General features: G+C 37.5%; 1 pseudogene; it reads right to left on the reverse strand.

Annotated features, from left to right (window-relative positions):
* Positions 1-1,167: 1,167 nt before the first annotated feature.
* Positions 1,168-18,419, reverse strand: part of LOC104545285 — a 37,999-nt pseudogene continuing 20,747 nt past the window's right edge.

Below are 18,419 nucleotides of genomic sequence, written 5' to 3' on the forward strand. Positions count from 1 at the left end.
AGTTAATATGAAAAACCTCTTTTGTGTTCCTTTCTTTTTTTTTTCTTTTCTTTAAATGCTGGTCTTGAGCTATACCTGCTTGTGCCTCATGCACCAGTTACTGTGTTAAAACAGCTTTGCGTCACCATCATGTTCTCCATTTCTCTGGACTGGGATACACTGGGAGCTGTTTCCCAGAATAAAGCTATATCAGCTGCTCTAAGTTATGCTTGATTGCCTATGGTTACTGGTAGCCCTTTGATTGTTCTGGAAATTAGGCACTAATTAGAGGTGAAGATGCAGTATCTTCTATATGGGAAGGAAGAGCACAGCCTTTCATCTGTGGAGAGCCAATAAAATGTTACATTGGGTTTTTCTCCATGTAGGGATTGGCCCGAAGTTCAGATAAACCAACAGAATCACAGAATCACAGAACGTTAGGGATTGGAAGGGACCTCAAAAGATCATCTAGTCCAATCCCCCCCAACAACTGACAATTCAGTTGATTTCAAAAGCCGCAGCAGATCCAAAGCTATAATAATCTACCTTTTATAAAAGAAAACAGCTTGTTTTCAGACACATAACTTGCATGAAAATTCCACTGGCAAAGCTGTACTGTCAATGTCTTCGCTGTAATAATACAAAATTAATCTCATTCCAAATTACTCTGCAGTGCAGTCCACATCAAAATTTATGGTTGCCCATATGTTGGCATCTAATCTAACTAACTCATGTAAATAAAGCATCAAGCATAAGTGATAATTAAATTAAAAAAAATGTTCTTTTAGCATAACTTATTATCTATATCTAAGTTTTCCTTATTTTGTGTTTAATTTAGCCAGAGCATGTGGAAAAGTAAACTGAAAGTACCTTCACAAGAAGGCACTTTAAAAGCAAAGACTTCTGCTTTATAGCTATGAACTACCAAAACATATTTTTAAATGTCATCCAGCATCCTGAAGGCAGACACAATCATGCTGATTGAGTACCATGCTAAAGACAAGGGCAAAGCAAATGGAAGCAAAGGGTACCGTCAACCCAGGTATAGGCATGAAAGCTGTAATCATCAAACAGTACTTGATGACAGTATTTGTAGTGCAATTTACTTTTGTGCTTTCTCTTTGACATGTAAGGGCAAGTACTATAATGTATTTAGGAGGAACTACTGCCATAAATTGATCAACTTACATTAATTAACTCAATCTCCCAGATTTTTTTCACAAGGTCCATCGATGTATAGCCATTAATTAGAAAGGATTTGGTATAGTCACCCAGTTCAATGGAATCCAGCCATTCAGCTACAGAGTTGGGGTTGTAACCATCGTGACCGACCTGCTTCATCTGAAAAACAAGAATGAGTAAGAATTGCTGACAATATTCATTAAACATCTTTCAGAACAGCAGTTATGTGTATTATTTTTTTGGGGTCAGAGTTACTTTATTCTCTGATTGACATTCTTGTAATGATTAGTACAACATGAAACAATTTTGTGAGCAAAACCACTAATAAAACTTAGTTTCCAATAGATCTTTTTCTTATGGCTGCTTGCCTTTTAAAACAGAGTATACTAAGACTGTAGCTGGAGTTCAATTCTTACAAGACATCAGAGAATCCATGAGTGAGTGAAGGCAAAAGGGTGAGACATTATTAATATCCTGACTGCAGAAAAATATCTGATTTGCACCTAAGATTTTGCAGAAGGGGAAGAAATTAGACTGAGGAATGGATCTTTTGGTATTACACTGCAAATGAAACAAATTGCCTTGGTTATATTACTCCTAATTTATCTCTCCTACTGGGTTATCCGATAATTTATAATGGCTGAAGCCACACTATTTTTCTGCCCCCAGGCAAGGTTTAAAAAAGTCTCTTTCCTCTACCTGGTCACATTTTTCATGGAACTCCTGGGAATTTAACATATTTTAGGTTGCTCTCTGTCTGTAAAGTTGCTTGAGACTGGACAATCAAACCAAACATTACTGGAATGGAATTGACAGAATGACGTACACAGAAGTGCACCACTTGCATTTATATAGTAACAGAGGCACAGAAAGCATAATCACAGAAATCTTGTTTCCATAACAAACTAAGAAATACCACTGGCATCTTATTTTTCTGAATTTTGTTAAGCTACTATTACTAAGTAAAGGGCTACAATTTCTCTTTCAAAATTGCCTCTCAGTGACACAAGTGAAGATTTTAAAGTTAGCCATTAAAGATAAAAATGTATAAAGCCTCTGCTTGTGCAGCTTGTTATGCCATGCTGTTTTTATGAATTTTAAAGTAATTTGTAACAGTGGCAGAAGTAGAAAAAAGTAGAAAAATCTATGCAATAACCTCAATTTTTAACAGCATTATACACATATCATCTTTGTATAGAAGTGTAACTATTGCTAACTTGATAATACACTGAACTGGTAAACTGTTAAGATTTAGAGGTTTAGAAAACCTGTGTTTTGCATAGGATCTCCTGACTGTGCAGGGGTGACACTGCACATGGTAAAAGCCAGCCTCCCATTTCTGCCTGCTTATGTACAGCCCTACTTTCTGAGAAACAAGGGAAATGTGACAGAAACATAATGCTTTGAGCCTAAGTTTGATGTGAGTGACAAAGTAATTTAAAAAGGAGAGTATCCTGATCTTAATATCTTGCCTGAACCAATTTATTTCTCACAGTTTATTTGAAATACAATCTGAATTCAAAGCAAAGAAAAAAATGAAAGTCTGTATTTGAAAGCTGCAGTAATGTTGGTCGATCTGTCTGTTCAAATGCAGAAAGCCAGCATGTCATGATCTTGATCCTGGTTTCCTGCAGTATCAGAGAAGAGTGATGCAGGCACACTGCAGCATGGATATGACAGTTTATTCTTTGGTCTTTTGCTGCAGATGTTGGATATAAAATATTAATGAAAATATTTAAATGATGTAGTTAATTCATTGTCTTAAATCATAAAAGAGACACAAGAAAAATCACATCATTAACAATGGGAATCATAGCCTTTCAGGTCACTTCTGTAACAAAGGAGTCATATTAGAAAGTGAGTTCACTTTTGTTGTTGAACTTGACATTTTGGAATTTAAATTCATCCTAATTAAGAAATAAATTCTTAGGTGTCAAAAGCATGGCAAATACTTGTTTCACTGCCATTCAGACTTACTTCAAATCTTAGATTGACAGTAGTCTGTCCAGCAGACTGCAAAAACCTTGGAAGACCCTGGTAGCTCTGACTCCTGGGAAGCTTATTTTAAGAGCTGATTATGCTTAAACAACAGCTACTTGAACAGAAAGAACCTGAAAAACTGAAGAAGAAAAATCTAATACAGAGAAGACATGAAAAATATCTACAGAGCCCACAGGGAACATGTGACTTTTGAAAGGTATAAGGTATTTTTGTTTTCTGTCTTTAACAAAGAAAAGCAAAGCACCTTCGAAACCATTTTCAATGCATCCAGATGGGGCGTGTTATGCAAATTATTTCTTTTGTTTATTACTACTTGATCTTTATGTTTATTAGATACTGATTTTAACATGATTTCTTTTTGACCTGCTGGCTGAGAAATCTCATGCAGTCTGGTCCACCATTCTGAGAACTCATCAGCCTCTATAAAAAGCAAACAGCATGAGAAGTTTCTGAATTCTCAATTCCCACCGGAAATCTCTGTTAGAAGGGTTGTTAAAATAGACATCACTCTACTACGGTGTGTTGCAAAGGGCTGCAGGTAAGAAAAGGCAGGTGAAAAATCCAATAAGCAAAAGACCGAGAATAACTGAAATGAATGTGACAATTTCACTCTTTGGATTTGGTGCGAGTAGACAAAATTGATGCTGCCTCACTCAAATAGACTACATAAAAATACACTGGCCTGTTGTCGGGCATCAGCAGGCTCTGCAAGCATTTTCCCTCTCCCTCCCTCAGAGATCTGGCCATCTGTGTTCAAGGCCACATGTGGGATGGTGCTGCTACATAGCCTTGGATCAGACCCATGTGATAAAGGGCAGTGAAAAGCCCGGTTGGGGCCACCTCACCTCCTGCAGGAGCTGCATGTGAGCTCAGGAGCAAGCCCTGGCACTTGCCCAAGCTATGTCATGAGTATGTCTGTGCCCACTGATGCACCTTGCTGATTCTCACCCACTGATTCAACCTCCCGAATCAACCTTGTCCCATCCTTGTCCCTGTGGATTTGCCTTGGGATGCGGCTGTCCACAGTCACTGCCACTGTCCCTGCCTCGCTCGCCTTGTGTGGGTGGGTGCTCCCTTGCCAGCCCCACTGTCGTCCCTCAGCTCCCAGCCCACCCACTCTGGAGGGGCAGCCCCTCCTACTGGTCCTACTGCAGAAAATTAATCTCAGAACTAGAATATTTGCCAGCAGTTTCAGCACAAAAGCAGTACTTTGTTTTGTCATGAACCAAGAACCAAACTCCTATCTAAACCAGATTTTCTAAAATGTGTCTAATATATGAAAATTAATAAACTTTCAGTATCCGTCCTCTTGTATGGAAAGTTTTGTTCTGTCTGTTAATAACATCAACTAGCTTATTAACTGTCATCCATAGCTGGCTTAATGTTTTCCTTTCAAATATTTTTGACAGACAGATTAGTTATCTAGATGTGACAGTATCATTAATAGTATCTGCTTTTCATATAAAATGTTATGGAGTTTTTAAATAAAAAAACCCAACACTTTGACATATCTGCTGGTATGCTGGTGCTGCCCCTTTACTTTATTAGAGCTCCAGTTTAGTTGCATCTTAGCCCAGTCCTCATTAATAGGTCATGGCTCTTGGACTGTTTGTATTTTTTTTTCTATACTGCACCACAGTCTTGGACTCCTCTCACAGATAATTTACACCCTGTAGGCTACCTTGCTGATGCTACTTGCTGATTGATTTTTTCTTTAATAAAAGACCTCTCTTATCTACTGACTAAATTTCCATGTATAATATTTGAAACATTTTGCACCAGCTACAACACATGCACCAGTGGTGTCAAACATCTAAGCAGGTGTCCTGGGTCACCCATCCCAGAGAGCCCCAGGCTTTCACTTCATCCCCTTTCCTCTTGTGCAGAAAGAAGGAAAAAAAAGAACAAAACCAAAGAAAAAACGTAAAAAATGTAAACATTTCCGATGAAAATGAAAATAACAAAACTTATCAGCAACTGTAAGGAAAAATAACTCTATCCCAACTGCAGCTATGGTATCAACTTGTGTTCACTAAAGTGAATACTGCAGTTTTCTCAGAAATCCAGCTCTGCTGAAACATTAGAAGGGAATTCTACAGCTCAATCCCAGCAAAACCAGGACAGCAGGCATGTGCATACTGTTTGACTCGGAGCAGTATAAAATCTCTAAGCTTCAAGTCATGACAGCCTTTGAAAATATTAACTGCTCATATCTAGGGGCAGTATTGCTCTTCTGTAGACACCGCTATCAGTTCATTCAGTTGTTATCTTTAAAGAACAATGTTGGTGAGCTGTTTCATTGCAGATTTTTTTAGCATGTGACTATGGAAAAGGCTAGGAATGAAGCCTATAAGAGTTAGAGAAAAAGAAATGTTTAAGAAAATATGATATAAACAAAGCATGGAAGAAGACACAAAGCACAGGAGATTTCTCTCCTAGGTCCTATTGATCTATCACTAATATAACTTCCTTTGAAATGAACAGAAAGCAGAAAGAGCTGTTTCTCATAATAAAATAGTGATGTCAAGTAGCATCCTAATGGGTTGAAAAATCCTTTACAAGAACCTGTCTGCACATCCATCTTTTTACAGATGCATCACTGCTATAACTATATAGTATTTTACATTAGGATAGAAGGTACTCGAGTTTTTGTCTCTGAAAGGTAGACAAATAAATGTGAACGGAGCTTCAAAGTAATCACATATGCACCAGAAGCATCAAGGTGATTTCAGTAACATGGAATTACCAGTTTTCTCTGATCTTCTCAGACAGATGGGGAACTAATGCTATTTTCTCCACAGGTAATACCACTATCTGGTGGATCTCAACACTGTGTGTATTAAAATCAAGCTTTTTATCTGCTGTATAAGGATAAAGAGATGACTTTCACAGCTTTTTAAATGATGGCTATGATTACAGTGAATTTACGCTTGTGGTGTTGTGCAAAGAGAGAGCTTTTTAGCAAGTGCAGGTTGATTTCTTTTAAACTGCTGGCCTAGCTGAGAGATTTAAGCAGCACTTTTGGGAACTCGTATCAAACTATCCACTACCAATCTGAGTAATTCTGGATGATTGTAACGGGGGAAGTATCAGTTCTTTTTTTCCTCTCTTTGTGAGTTGTCTGTTATACATTATGTACTTAACAAATGTGATCAGTTGGACTCAAGTTGTTGGAAGAGCCTGCTATCTTGCAGGCAGATGGTGAAAGCCATAGTGTCCTTTCACACAGCATGTGACAGAGTTACAGTTAAACTGGGTACTTGCTTCATTTCTGGATATGTACAATCTCATGACCTGGTGATGCAGAGTGTGCATAGCATTTCCCATGAAGCAGGCAGTATCCAGATGATGCTAATGTTACTGCTGCCCTTAGAGAAGATGCTAGTGTTTCTTCTGAACTCAGTACTGGACTTACAGACTGTATAGGTATTGGAAGACCTTTTGATAACTTGAAAATATGCTCATAAACGTGCCCCAGTGAGTAATGGTGTGGGACAACTGAGTGGTAGTATTTGTGGTTTATAGCTGCCTGCAGACAGGTTGCAGATGAGAATGTGGATCCCATCAATGGTCCTTATGGAGCTCATGAAGTTTGAAGGCCTGGGGCAGAACAGCCACATCAGCAAATACTCCCAGAGAGCAATAGTTTGTGTCTTCTTCCTCAGACAAAAAGATGTGCGGGAAGTCTAAGTCAGCTCAGTCAGGTTGTCATCCCAGCCTAGTTATGATAGAAAGATAATAGGACTTCCTCTCTTACAGCATATTTCCTTGCCTGCTGACTATTCTCAGAGCAGGCAGTAGACATGGTGGAGCCAATCACAGATAAGTATAAAAGAAGCAGGAAGAGAAATAAGACTTACTGTATGGGCAATGATGACAGTACCAGTGAAACGCTACTCTTAGCTACATAATACAGATAAATGACAACTTGTCATGTCTAGAGTGGCTCACTGATAGGCCCAGATAGAAGAAAAAAGTTTGTGAGACTGCTTTCATCAGACAGTTTTGAAGCACATGCATGAAGGAAATACTTGATTTGTGGGACTAGTCTAAATCTAGTCTGAAGTAAGCACCCTGAACTACTGAATGGATGTATCTCACTGCCTTGTTTTACTGATCCATTCCTATTGTGCCGCATTTCTTAAATAATGTAGACTACATCTTTGTGTTTCAGAGTTGGAAAGTTCATGTGCTGTGTTTGATTCTAACACCTTTTTCTGTCTTTATGGTTAAAGGTCTTAGAAGCAGTGCAATAAGCAGGTGAGTGGCCTCCTTTCAAATCAAAGGAAAGTAATTTCCAGAGGCATTAAAAGGAGGAAAAATAGCAGGGTAGAAGGCACTTCCTTTGAATTCAGTTTTTCATCTTCACTTCCAGCAAACCAGAACCAAGGAGTCATAGCCAGAAAGGGTCACAAACATGATATCCACTTGGCAGCATCTCCTAGACACTGTCTTTAGGACTGGAAGTTGAAATGACCTACCTATTAGCTGCACTGAATGGGAAAGTAACACCAGGATTCAAATCAGCTTGCTAAGCTCTGGGATGTCTAAGCCAATAGCAATATAGCAATAGCAAACATATGATACGGTCTTTCTCTGTTGCATACACAGCATAGTTCATGTCCACATGTACAGTTGTTCTGTTTTCCTAAATGTCAGACATACTGTGCTTGCACAAAAGTGTTAGATATGATTAATAGATCCAGCACTTTTTGGAAGCACAGCTTTACCGCTCATATCACATTACTCACAGAGAGCATGTGCTCATAGCCTGCTCACATCCCCCTTCTTGTCTGATTCTGCAAAGCACCCAGGAAAGAGTCTGGCTGCCTGCACACCAGTGCTACAAGATGCCCAAACTTGCTTTGGGCTGAGACCTCTCCACAGGAAGGAACAAGCTGCATATTTGAAGAATAGCTCTGAATTCAGAAGAAAGCTGCTTTCAGCTAACATCTTTCTTCCAACTGTCAAATGAGAGAATGTGTTCCCATTATCCTCTGGGAGAAGCAGCCATACACTGAGCATCCCACACAAAACCAATCCTTTTTCTTATCTAAGTTCTCAGATAAGATAGGATAAATCTTCTTTTCAAAAACATTTTAGCTTTTGAGAAACCCATTGAGAAGTCCCTTGCACATAGGTTTTGGATGCCAAAATGACAATGCTCCTTAGGTTTCCTATGACACTTAAGTGTGGCTAAAATGCTACATCCTGACTGCTATTATTTTCTTAGTCAATTAAGCATATCCTGCACATAATTCTTTTCTCAGTATTACTTTTTTCTCATGTCCTTGTACTTGCAACTTCAGTATATTTTTAAAAATTGTTTCTACCTCTCAACATGTCTGAATTTCCTTTTAAAAACATATACAATTCTTCTCCAAACATTTATTGATTTCATTCTTTTCACACGAAACAACTTAAATGCAATATGAAACTCTGCTATGAAATTTGCTCTAAAACTGATGTCGTGTATAAAATATTTCCATTTCAAGAATTAACTTTACAAACGATATTTCAACTGGAGTGTCTTAACCTTATCTAATAATAATAAGCCATAAAGTGCTCTAGTTAATATTAATGTGAAACTTGAATAACTTAAATTACATTAGTGAGAGATGAAAATTTGGGCTACTAGTTCTAATCCAACAAAAATAAAGGGCATTTTGAAAAGCAGAAATCTAACTGAAAGACTTCAGCTCTGCCTATCTTTTACAAATACCAGTTTACATTCTTATGAAATGTTCTCCTCAAATATAGAATCATCAGGGAAAAATATTTTGAGAAATCTAGGTAAAGATATCTTTTTATACTGGTTAAACACTGCCTAAGAAACTACAATGATTAATTCATCTATATTTGGACAGATATGTGGGGATTCTCCTATTTAAAATTACTTCAAACTCTAGAAAGTGGTTCCTAAACAGGCTACTAGTGTTTGAAAACCAGAAAATCATCACTCTAGGAAGCTAGCAATTATGAGTAAAAAAGGGCAGTCTTTCTTTTCAACCACTAAATGTCTTTTGCATTTTCAGGCTGCAGAGATGAATATTGATGAGGATAACAAAAAAAGCTTTTTAAAAAGAGTATTTTAAAACTTTGACAATAGATTTCTTGCTTTATTTTCACCCTCCAAGTTTATTCAATACTACTTGAGTATATGGCTCTAAGGAAGCGTTGTTCCATAGATGTTTTTTAAAGCATTTAACTTCCACCTCAAAATCTGAGTTAAAATGTATCACAGGACAGGAAACATTAATAATAAAACTAAAAATAACATAATCAGCAATGTTACTAACTACTAAAACACAAGGAGTCTTCAAGTTTTAAATTAAATTAGGAACAGAGAATAGGTACATGTTCAAAACAAACAAACTAAAAGAATTTTTATCTAATGAGATTCAGATTAGTGAGACTCCAATTATGGTTTGAGATCTTAAAATATTTAGACGGTATGCGCTATTTTGAATGCATGATGACAGAGCTGAACTTATCAACAAACAAATAGATATACAGAAATGTTACATGGTTCCTTGCAGTGTGAAAGTTTTTTAGATCTTCAGCAAGCTGTTGTGAATAGAGCAAGGGTGGGTTACATTAGATAAAACTTGTCATGATGCCAATTTTTGGGTCCCATAATTATTCCAACTGCAGTGCCTTCAAGAGAACTTGGTTTTGAATAGAAAATTAAGTACCTTTACTATGTACATTCTCTTGCATTGCTGAGTCAGTTAAGTGAGGAAACGTGATGCACAGCTTCAGCTTTTGTTTGCCTTTGTTTTGGTGTAACATTCTTGCATCAAAGACTCTCTTCTTCTAGCTCAGCAGGGAAGCTTCTAAAGACTGCCTCACCGTTATCCAACCCATGCTTCGAGCCATTCAGTGTTACTTAATTATCTTTGGCTCAGAAGATGTTGATGCTTCCAAGTAGCTGCATAACCATCTTGTTCGCAACTGGTTTCAAGAGTGTATCTAGATCTTGATTTTGTCCTCCTTCCTCACATTAAGCACATTTTAAAAAGATGTTAGTTTATGACAGAATTTGGTCTCAGCATTAGTATGCTCTCCAAAAGCAGACATTATTAACAAGGTTTTCATAAACACTGGTTAGTGAGTGCAAATAGCACTAAAATGATGATATATTAAAAATCCATTCATTAATTTTGAAAAATTTAAAGAAGAAAACTGATCTAAGCAGCATGAAAACCAGCAAGAATATTTCATCAGCTAAGAGCAGAGATTAAGATTACTGTAGTTTGTCTGAATGAAAGCATTGCTGAAAAATTCATAAATTTATAGTTAAATGTTAAATAACTTGTAATTCATCAAATGCCACTTTTATATATCTTACTACCTGTAGCATTTATCTCGCTTGTCTAATATGGTATGTGAAATATTATTGTCTTCAATAATCCTTGGTGTTTCAGTGCACAGACTGATATTGTAGTATATATGGATTGACTAACACATCCAGATACAGAAATTGTTCACAACTTCTATTTTTATCCATACAAAATAAACTCCTTTACAAGTGATCCTTCCAGTAAGCCGTGATGTATCAAAAAACCTTTTCCAGCACTGTCAGCCTTATGCTGTAGATGGAAAAGTTTTTTAATAACTCTTCTCTTTCTCCATTACTATCAAACTGCATGCAGACTAATCTCTATTTACCTCGATTATTCTACACACGCTGCCCCCACAGCACTCCACGCACTTTACTCTAGGTTTTATTCCTGCCTTAGTAACTTGCACCAAGTATTTGCATCACATGTGGTAGCCTTCTGAGTCTTACTGGTGTCTACTTCTCCTCATTCATTCTTCTCACACAGCTTTCCAAAATCAAATAGTAAGTTTTCATGCTAGGCCCATTCTCTCTCTTGTTTGGAATGCTAGTAGAAGCTTCCACTGATACGCTCTGGTATGCAAAATTTAAGGACTATCCCTTTCTGTCACTGATTTTAAAATCTACAGTTTAAATCTGCTAGCACCAAAAACAATTGGAAAAATGACTGAGAAGCAAAGTTCACATACACAGCAGAAAATGAAATATGAAGCCTGCAGGAAGTCTCCACATCTTACATGAAAGGCAGGTGGTAGGAAAACAATATTTCATCCAAGGCTTTTAAGAATACTTATATAAGGGGCAAAGTATTTCCATGCCATCTGCTATGTAAAGACAAACAACTGGGATTCATTGACAGCCTTACTTACATATACGCAATGACAGTCTATAAACAGAGTGAAATGCCAAAAATAGTTAAAATAAATTCTAAACAGCCATCACTTCAAATTACAGATTTTACTCTCTTTGCTTTGTCAATTACATCTATACAAAGTGAGTCCAATGCAATGACATTATCTTATACCACATTTGCATATGTAAAAAATAGGTCTACAAAAACAGTAGAGAGTTATGTTTATCTCCATTAAAAAAAATGTTATAAGTAATGTGAAAGCTGTAGGTGTTAGTTCCCTTGCCTGGATAGTAACAGAAACTATACCTTTGGGAGAAGCTGGATTGCTTGGAGTATTCTCTGTCTATGTCCAGAGTTAAGGATTCCTATTTCCAAGAGATCCTGGTCCTCCATTACGTTGCTTCCCTAAAAATTGAAAACCAAGGTAGAATAAAAATTAAAAAACAGCAGATGCCTTCAATAGCCTGAAACACATCCTTTTTTTGCATTTAAAAGAGAATATTTTGCTAAAAATCATAAATTACTGATTATTTTATTTGTTTTCATGATGTCAGAATACAATGCAAGGTGCTTGAACTCATGGACAATTACTATACTGTTAGTAGTGAAAAAAGAAATTGTAGCTCTCACTCAAACCAAGTATCAGATGTAAACCTTCTTTCATTTAATTGAAACCAAGGACATGACTAGAGAAATGTTCAGAAACTTCATTTTTGCATTCCCCTCCTACCTCACACAGCTATATATGATGTTCATTTCTCTCCAGAGGTCACACAGAATAAGATGAGCAGAGTGGATGAGGATAGTTCCTTGTTCGGAAAATGTTGAAGAAACCAACAACAGGGAGTGGTATCAACGAACCCCAGATAGTTCCCAACACCCTGAAATTAACTGTACCAGTCCAGTCCTAACTTTACCCATCACTGCTCTTATCTCCCTGCTTGTGGGCAGGTCAAATAACTCCTAACATGCTAACAGCTGAAAAAGACAATCTGTTCAAACAGTACACAAAAAAGTGCCCAGAGAAGTCCATAAAATAAGACTGCACAGTTCAAGCCTCTATTTTTAGGAGCTGCTACCAGTGGGAAAGGACTTATAGCTCCACAGACAGGATACTATGACTCCTAAGTTCAAGGAGTCTGACACCACATAGGCTGTAAGTTCAGTGTTTGAAGGTTAAGCTACTTGATTAGATGGCAATGACTATTGGGAATCACCGGAGGCACAGCAGTAGCTCAAAAAGGGAACTTCAGCCAGGGATCAAATCAAGATGGTTCAAGTAGGCTGGCAATATTTTATTGCTTTTTAGAGTACTTCATTTCAGACAAAAAAGGTGGTTTTTTTTTTAAAGCTTCTAACTATTACAGCTGTGAACAAAACCTGCAAAAAACAGATGACTTGTCTGAAGTCTTACCCTTGTTGGAATCTCATGACACTAATTTGCTAGAAGCAAGAATTATTCTTTGTACTCATTTAACATCATCAGGAAATAAGCTTTATGTGAGCAAATCCATGAAAAACCTCATCTTCACCTTTCCATTTGGCTTGCTGCTTCTGACTCAGTGCAGCGCTTAGGCAGCAGCAAAATTAAAAGCTAATAGGTGCATAACAGAACATGCTTAAATACTTTGCTGAATTAGGACTTAATAGTGGATAGGAATTCTTTCTGAATATCAAATCTCCTATCCCACAGCAGCATAGCTTTCTTTCAAAAAACACACTGGAACATGCAAGACTTCACCCTGTTCAGCTGCTAAATCTCTGCTCTTTTCAGATGAACTGATTAGTTTACAGATGTACTCTTGTGGACTCCCAAGTGCTACTCTGCAGAGCATCCTGCAAAACCTAGGGGAGGTCTTTTTAAGGCAATCAGGGCAACTTTGAAAAGCTATTACATTGAAAATTATATTTCACAGTAAGCGGTATGTTTTAAGACTACAAGTCTGCAAATCATACCCTGAAAGAATTTGTGTGCAGCATTCAGAAGAGAGGCAGGCAGAGATCTGCTCTAAAGGGAGCAGCCACGCCATCCTGCTGATTTAAGGAGATCACAGGGTGTAAGAGTGTGTGCAGCAAGGGCTGGGCAAACAGGGATACTGTGAGGTGGGGTTAATGCCCCCTTCATCTCACTGGGAAACACGTACAAAATATAATTTCCCCTTTCTTCCTTTCTCCTGTAAATAACCTAACAGAGGCTGTAAACTTAGAGGAAGAACTGTGGAAAAAACCTCCTGCATTTTGGGCTGGATTCTTCAGCTGCTGGAAATAGCATAAATGGGTTTAAGCAAACTGAGCCAAGAGGATCCAGTCCAAAACCAAGACTATACATTTTCATTCACTTTAATCAATGCAGTTATTTTGTTTACAGCTATTGCTTTCACTTAATTTCACTGTTTTTCATATTTCACCTTTCACCACTGCATGATGTTTACACACAATCATGGTATACTCATCACAGAGCTACTCCACACTGTTTACTGGTGTCAGTAACCTCGGCATCCAGCTTCAAATGTTGCACTGTTTACAAACCAATTCAACTAACATTTAGGCACAGGAAAAATCCTGCCTATTTGCACAAAGTTGCTGCATACCAGAAACAGTATTATATTATTAATTATTCACCATTTTTTTCCTTGCATATTAGTTCATATATTTTGTTTCATCACAGTTGATGTTATATATTATTTAAAGTATGTTAAGGTTACAAAATAAAATATTTAAAACCCAGGACTCCTTGTCACCTTGCCTCAGAAGGCAACAACCTGTTCTTTCAGTGTCCTCAGGTTTTGGAGCTTTGCCACCACCAGTGTCAACAGCAGCAGACACTCATCCTTGTAACACAGATATAACTGTCTCCTGCCATGGAGCTAAACCAGCTTTTCACCTTTCCACAAGAGCAAATCAAGAAACTTTAGATATTTAGCATATACCCACTATTGCTTAACATAGAGGAGTGAACTGATAGTAGTAGGAAGCTGTTGTCTGCTTTGCATACATGCCCATGAAGAGAAAGAAACAGTCCCCCTTCTTCTTAGGTTCCTAGCATCTGCTCCCATTCTCCGCTTAATTGCAGTTCCTGATTACTTTTTTCACCTGATTCCTCTTCTTGTTCTCCACCAGTCTTCTACCATAGGTTCCTATGTTGTGAGTGAGGAAAACTTCACTTCCTTCTGCAGCAGATCAGAGCCAGGAGAAATTCCCTCTGTGCTCTTAGCTGCCATGCACACATTTATTATAAGCTGGGCCAAATTTAACCTCAATTACCTTTACAGAGGTGACACGGTAAAAGTAATTAAGATTAATATTAATGCAACAATGTCTTTTCACATTATTTCAGCCTTCAAAATAGCTGAGCTATGCTAGCTGAAACATTCACCAAGAAGAAATTATTCTAGTAGACACCTAGAGAATTTGAGTCCAAAGATTTAACTTTGATAAGCTTATATACAGAACAGGTTCTTATAACAGGAAATATGGGACAGCAATCTCTACTGGGATTATTATGCTTTCATTATGTAATAAAAACATAAGAGGCTTTGTGATATTGTAGTTTTTTAAGTCTATAGGAAAACTTAGTTGGAAGAAAACTTAATTCTCAAAATTAAAGCAATAAGAATATAACAAAATTGCTTATACTAGGACAGATTCAGTTCTCATTCACTTCAGCTTACACTGTTGAAGTTCCTGTCTTGTTAATGCATAAGAGATAGTCTTATTTATGAATTAGAAAGACTCTGGTTCTGAAGTTCCAGTTATGAAAGACTGTAGCTGATCCCTCTGGGATTTGTGGTTCTGAACAACTCTCAGGAATATAATCTTTTTCCCTCTAAGCACACAGAGAAAGCCAACCTTCTGAGTAAGGAGGCAGTAGTTTCACAGAACAGTTGGACCCATGAAGAAAGGAAAAACTACTCTGCATGTGGGAGACTGAAGGCATATGAAAAACAACACAATTTTAAAAACTCAGAAATTTTGCCAAAATCTGAGATAGTTCCTATAAATAAGTTCAGAACAAAATATGTAATGGTACATTATGAGATAAAGATTTTACTGGCATTTATTTGGGTTGTTCCACACAAAATCACCTCTAGTATTCTCCACTTGAAGTTAATATAGCCTTTCTGAGAAATGTTGGGTTAGACCTTTACACCGGATTCCAAATGTATATACATACAGATATGCATATACATAATCTTTAGAAAACAATTTAATCTGGAATATGCCAGATTTATATTAAGAAAAAAATTACTTTATTAAAAATAGCCTGATTTTTAAACAGTTAAACAGTTCAATGAACCTCTAAATTCTAATCAAAGCAAAAGATTCATAAACTTGTAGACAACTTCATTTACTATCAAAAGAGAACAACTTTCAAGATTCTTAAAAAAAGACTATACACATTCTACATCCAGCAGAAGCAAAAGCACTTTGAATATGTTTCCCTAAAGACAATAAAAAATGGTGATTAGAAGAACATGTTAGAATGGCAGGCATGACTGTATGTTTCTCACTGCCCCCCTTCTGTACCTATGTTTTTAATCTTTCTTCATATATTATCTGTGCATGAGACCTGTGGTGAAAAATTCCAATGTCTGGTTCTGTCATCTAAGTAAAACAAAAATGGTGCAGAAGCTTTAAAACAGCTAGAAGATGTATCACTAGACTTATCTGAAAACTCAGTCACTGAAGTTGGAAGAGAGGAGGTGTGGGGAACAAACCAACTGCATATGCTTTTTGGTCTTATTCTTGCCCTTCATCCTGGTTAACAGATTGAAAGTCTGATAAAGGTTGGAGAGAGGTTTTGTAGATTTTCATTGCAATCAATGTTCTGGGAAAAAACCTCAATGGACAGGTAAATCCATATGCATCACATTATGTAAACTGAGTAAAACTGGCTGAAAAGCAGAAAGAAAAAAATAATTTTGCATTTGAAGCTTTTTTTCTCTCTTACAAAAGAAAAGGTTGTGATGTAAGAAAGAGAAGATCTGGGACAGTTCTGACTATAGGCTGGCAATATCGACTAATCCAGCTTTTTCTATGCTCAGCTATGTCAGCCAGAGGAGGAAAAGTAGTAAATCTGGTGCCTAAGGTTGTGTAAGAGCTGTTACACCGGGCTGAGCTGAATTCATTTGCCAAGCAGCCATTATTGAGATGAAGTTCAATTGGAGATGCCAAGTGCTACTGGAACTGGCAACAACTTCCAGTAACCATTTTATGCTTCTGGAGTATTGGAAAGTGGTTTGCCCAAGAGCAAGGTTGGTGTGGTTAAGGGAAGGATGACCTATGAGGTAAGTGCAGTATTGATGGGGTAGCACTGGTGGTTGCACCACTCTTGTTGCCTGGGGAGCAATGTAGTAGCACTGCCTATGTAGTAATTTGCTCCACCATCAACATTTTGTATTTGCACTGAAACCCACCCTGACTGACTGAGACTTGACACTGCAAGAGCACAGCTGGTGGAATCTGAAGCTGAGACAATGAGTCTCATAGCTGGGTTTTCAGGGTTGCTGAAATATGACTTGGTACAGAAAGAAAAGAAGATAATTCAGGAGGTCATATAGTTAGCTGGGGTATCTGAGAGTACCAGCATTCCTGTCACTCAGATAAGAGAGGTGGGAGCAGGGCAGGGGCAGATGTGAACGTTCTTCCATTATATGTGCTTGGAGACTGAAGTCAGAGACAGAAAACTGAGACCAACAGCATAAACAAACTATTGTTCCTTACCCCTTCCACCCTAAATGCATAACTGGGAAGGAAGGGAGCAGGCATCTGGTACCAATGGGAACAAGGACTGTTATGAAGCACATCCTCAATGGCTCACTTAAAACAGCCCCTTCTTCATTTTGAAATGCTTTGCTTCTCACCCACCTAATCATAATATACTTCTAAACTGTATCCCCTTAAAATAGTTGACATTTAAAGTGCCCTCTCACTGTAAACAAATTAAAGATATCTCACAAAATGGCTGTGGGCACAGTGAATAACAAGAACTTTTCATTGACTAAATCATATGCCAGAAGGATTATAAATTTTCATCACAACATAGATTTTTCACAAGGTAAAAGAGTTTATTTCTTAGAGACTTGCAAGAAATGACTCGAGAAATGTAGTTTTCAAGTAATGAAAACTGCTTCTTATTAGTGCAAAAATTTCAGGCAATGTGTCACACATTTCCTTTCCAAACAAGAACTGGCAAACAACCAGAATTTAGCAAGCTTCAGTATAAGTTAAAAGGTTGCCTCTCACTAGTATTGCCACTGTTAACACGAAAACAAGATCTGTAGGCATGATTATTGAGTTAAATGCTTAACTTGTACTTTGAGGTCAGAAAGATTTATCAGATTCCTGGAGATACTGCAGAAATCGTTGTTTCACCTACAAACCTGACAAGACTATGTTAGAAAAATCCCCTGCAGAAGCATGAAATCTTGCCTTGGGGAAAAAAAGACTGATTATAAAATATGTTAGGAAGAAACGGACACAAGCTGGAACACAGGAGGTTCCACTTAAATTTGAGAAGAAACTTCTTCTCAGTGAGGGTGACAGAGCACTGGAACAGGCTGCCCAGAGAGGTTGTGGAGTCTCCTTCTCTGGAGACATTCAAAACCCGCCTGGACGCCTTCCTGTGTAACCTCATCTAGGTGTTCCTGCTCCGGCAGGGGGATTGGACTAGGTGATCTTTCGAGGTCCCTTCCAATCCCTAACGTTCTGTGATTCTGTGAAAGGATGGCGCACGTTTCTAAATAATCATTTGATAACATTCTTCCAACATTATTTTGCTATTAAACTACTGATACTGATACTCATTCTCAATCCTCACCTTGCTCTTTTTCAGTCTTTACATTTATGACTTTTTTAGTAATTAAAAATCCCACAAAATCAAAGAGAAAACTGGAAGAAAGTTTTCCGTATTACCGTAATTTTGTCAGGAAGTAATAATAAAATAGTATTGAAATGCTAACTAAAAAAGGCCATTTCACTCATAGATGAGACTGAGGTGAGAGCAATTCAGACCCCAAATTTACAAACTCTGCATAAGGATAGAAGGTGATATAAGCAGAG

Source organism: Mesitornis unicolor, unplaced genomic scaffold, assembly GCF_000695765.1.
Source record: "Mesitornis unicolor isolate BGI_N332 unplaced genomic scaffold, ASM69576v1 scaffold4408, whole genome shotgun sequence".
NCBI lineage: Eukaryota > Metazoa > Chordata > Aves > Mesitornithiformes > Mesitornithidae > Mesitornis > Mesitornis unicolor.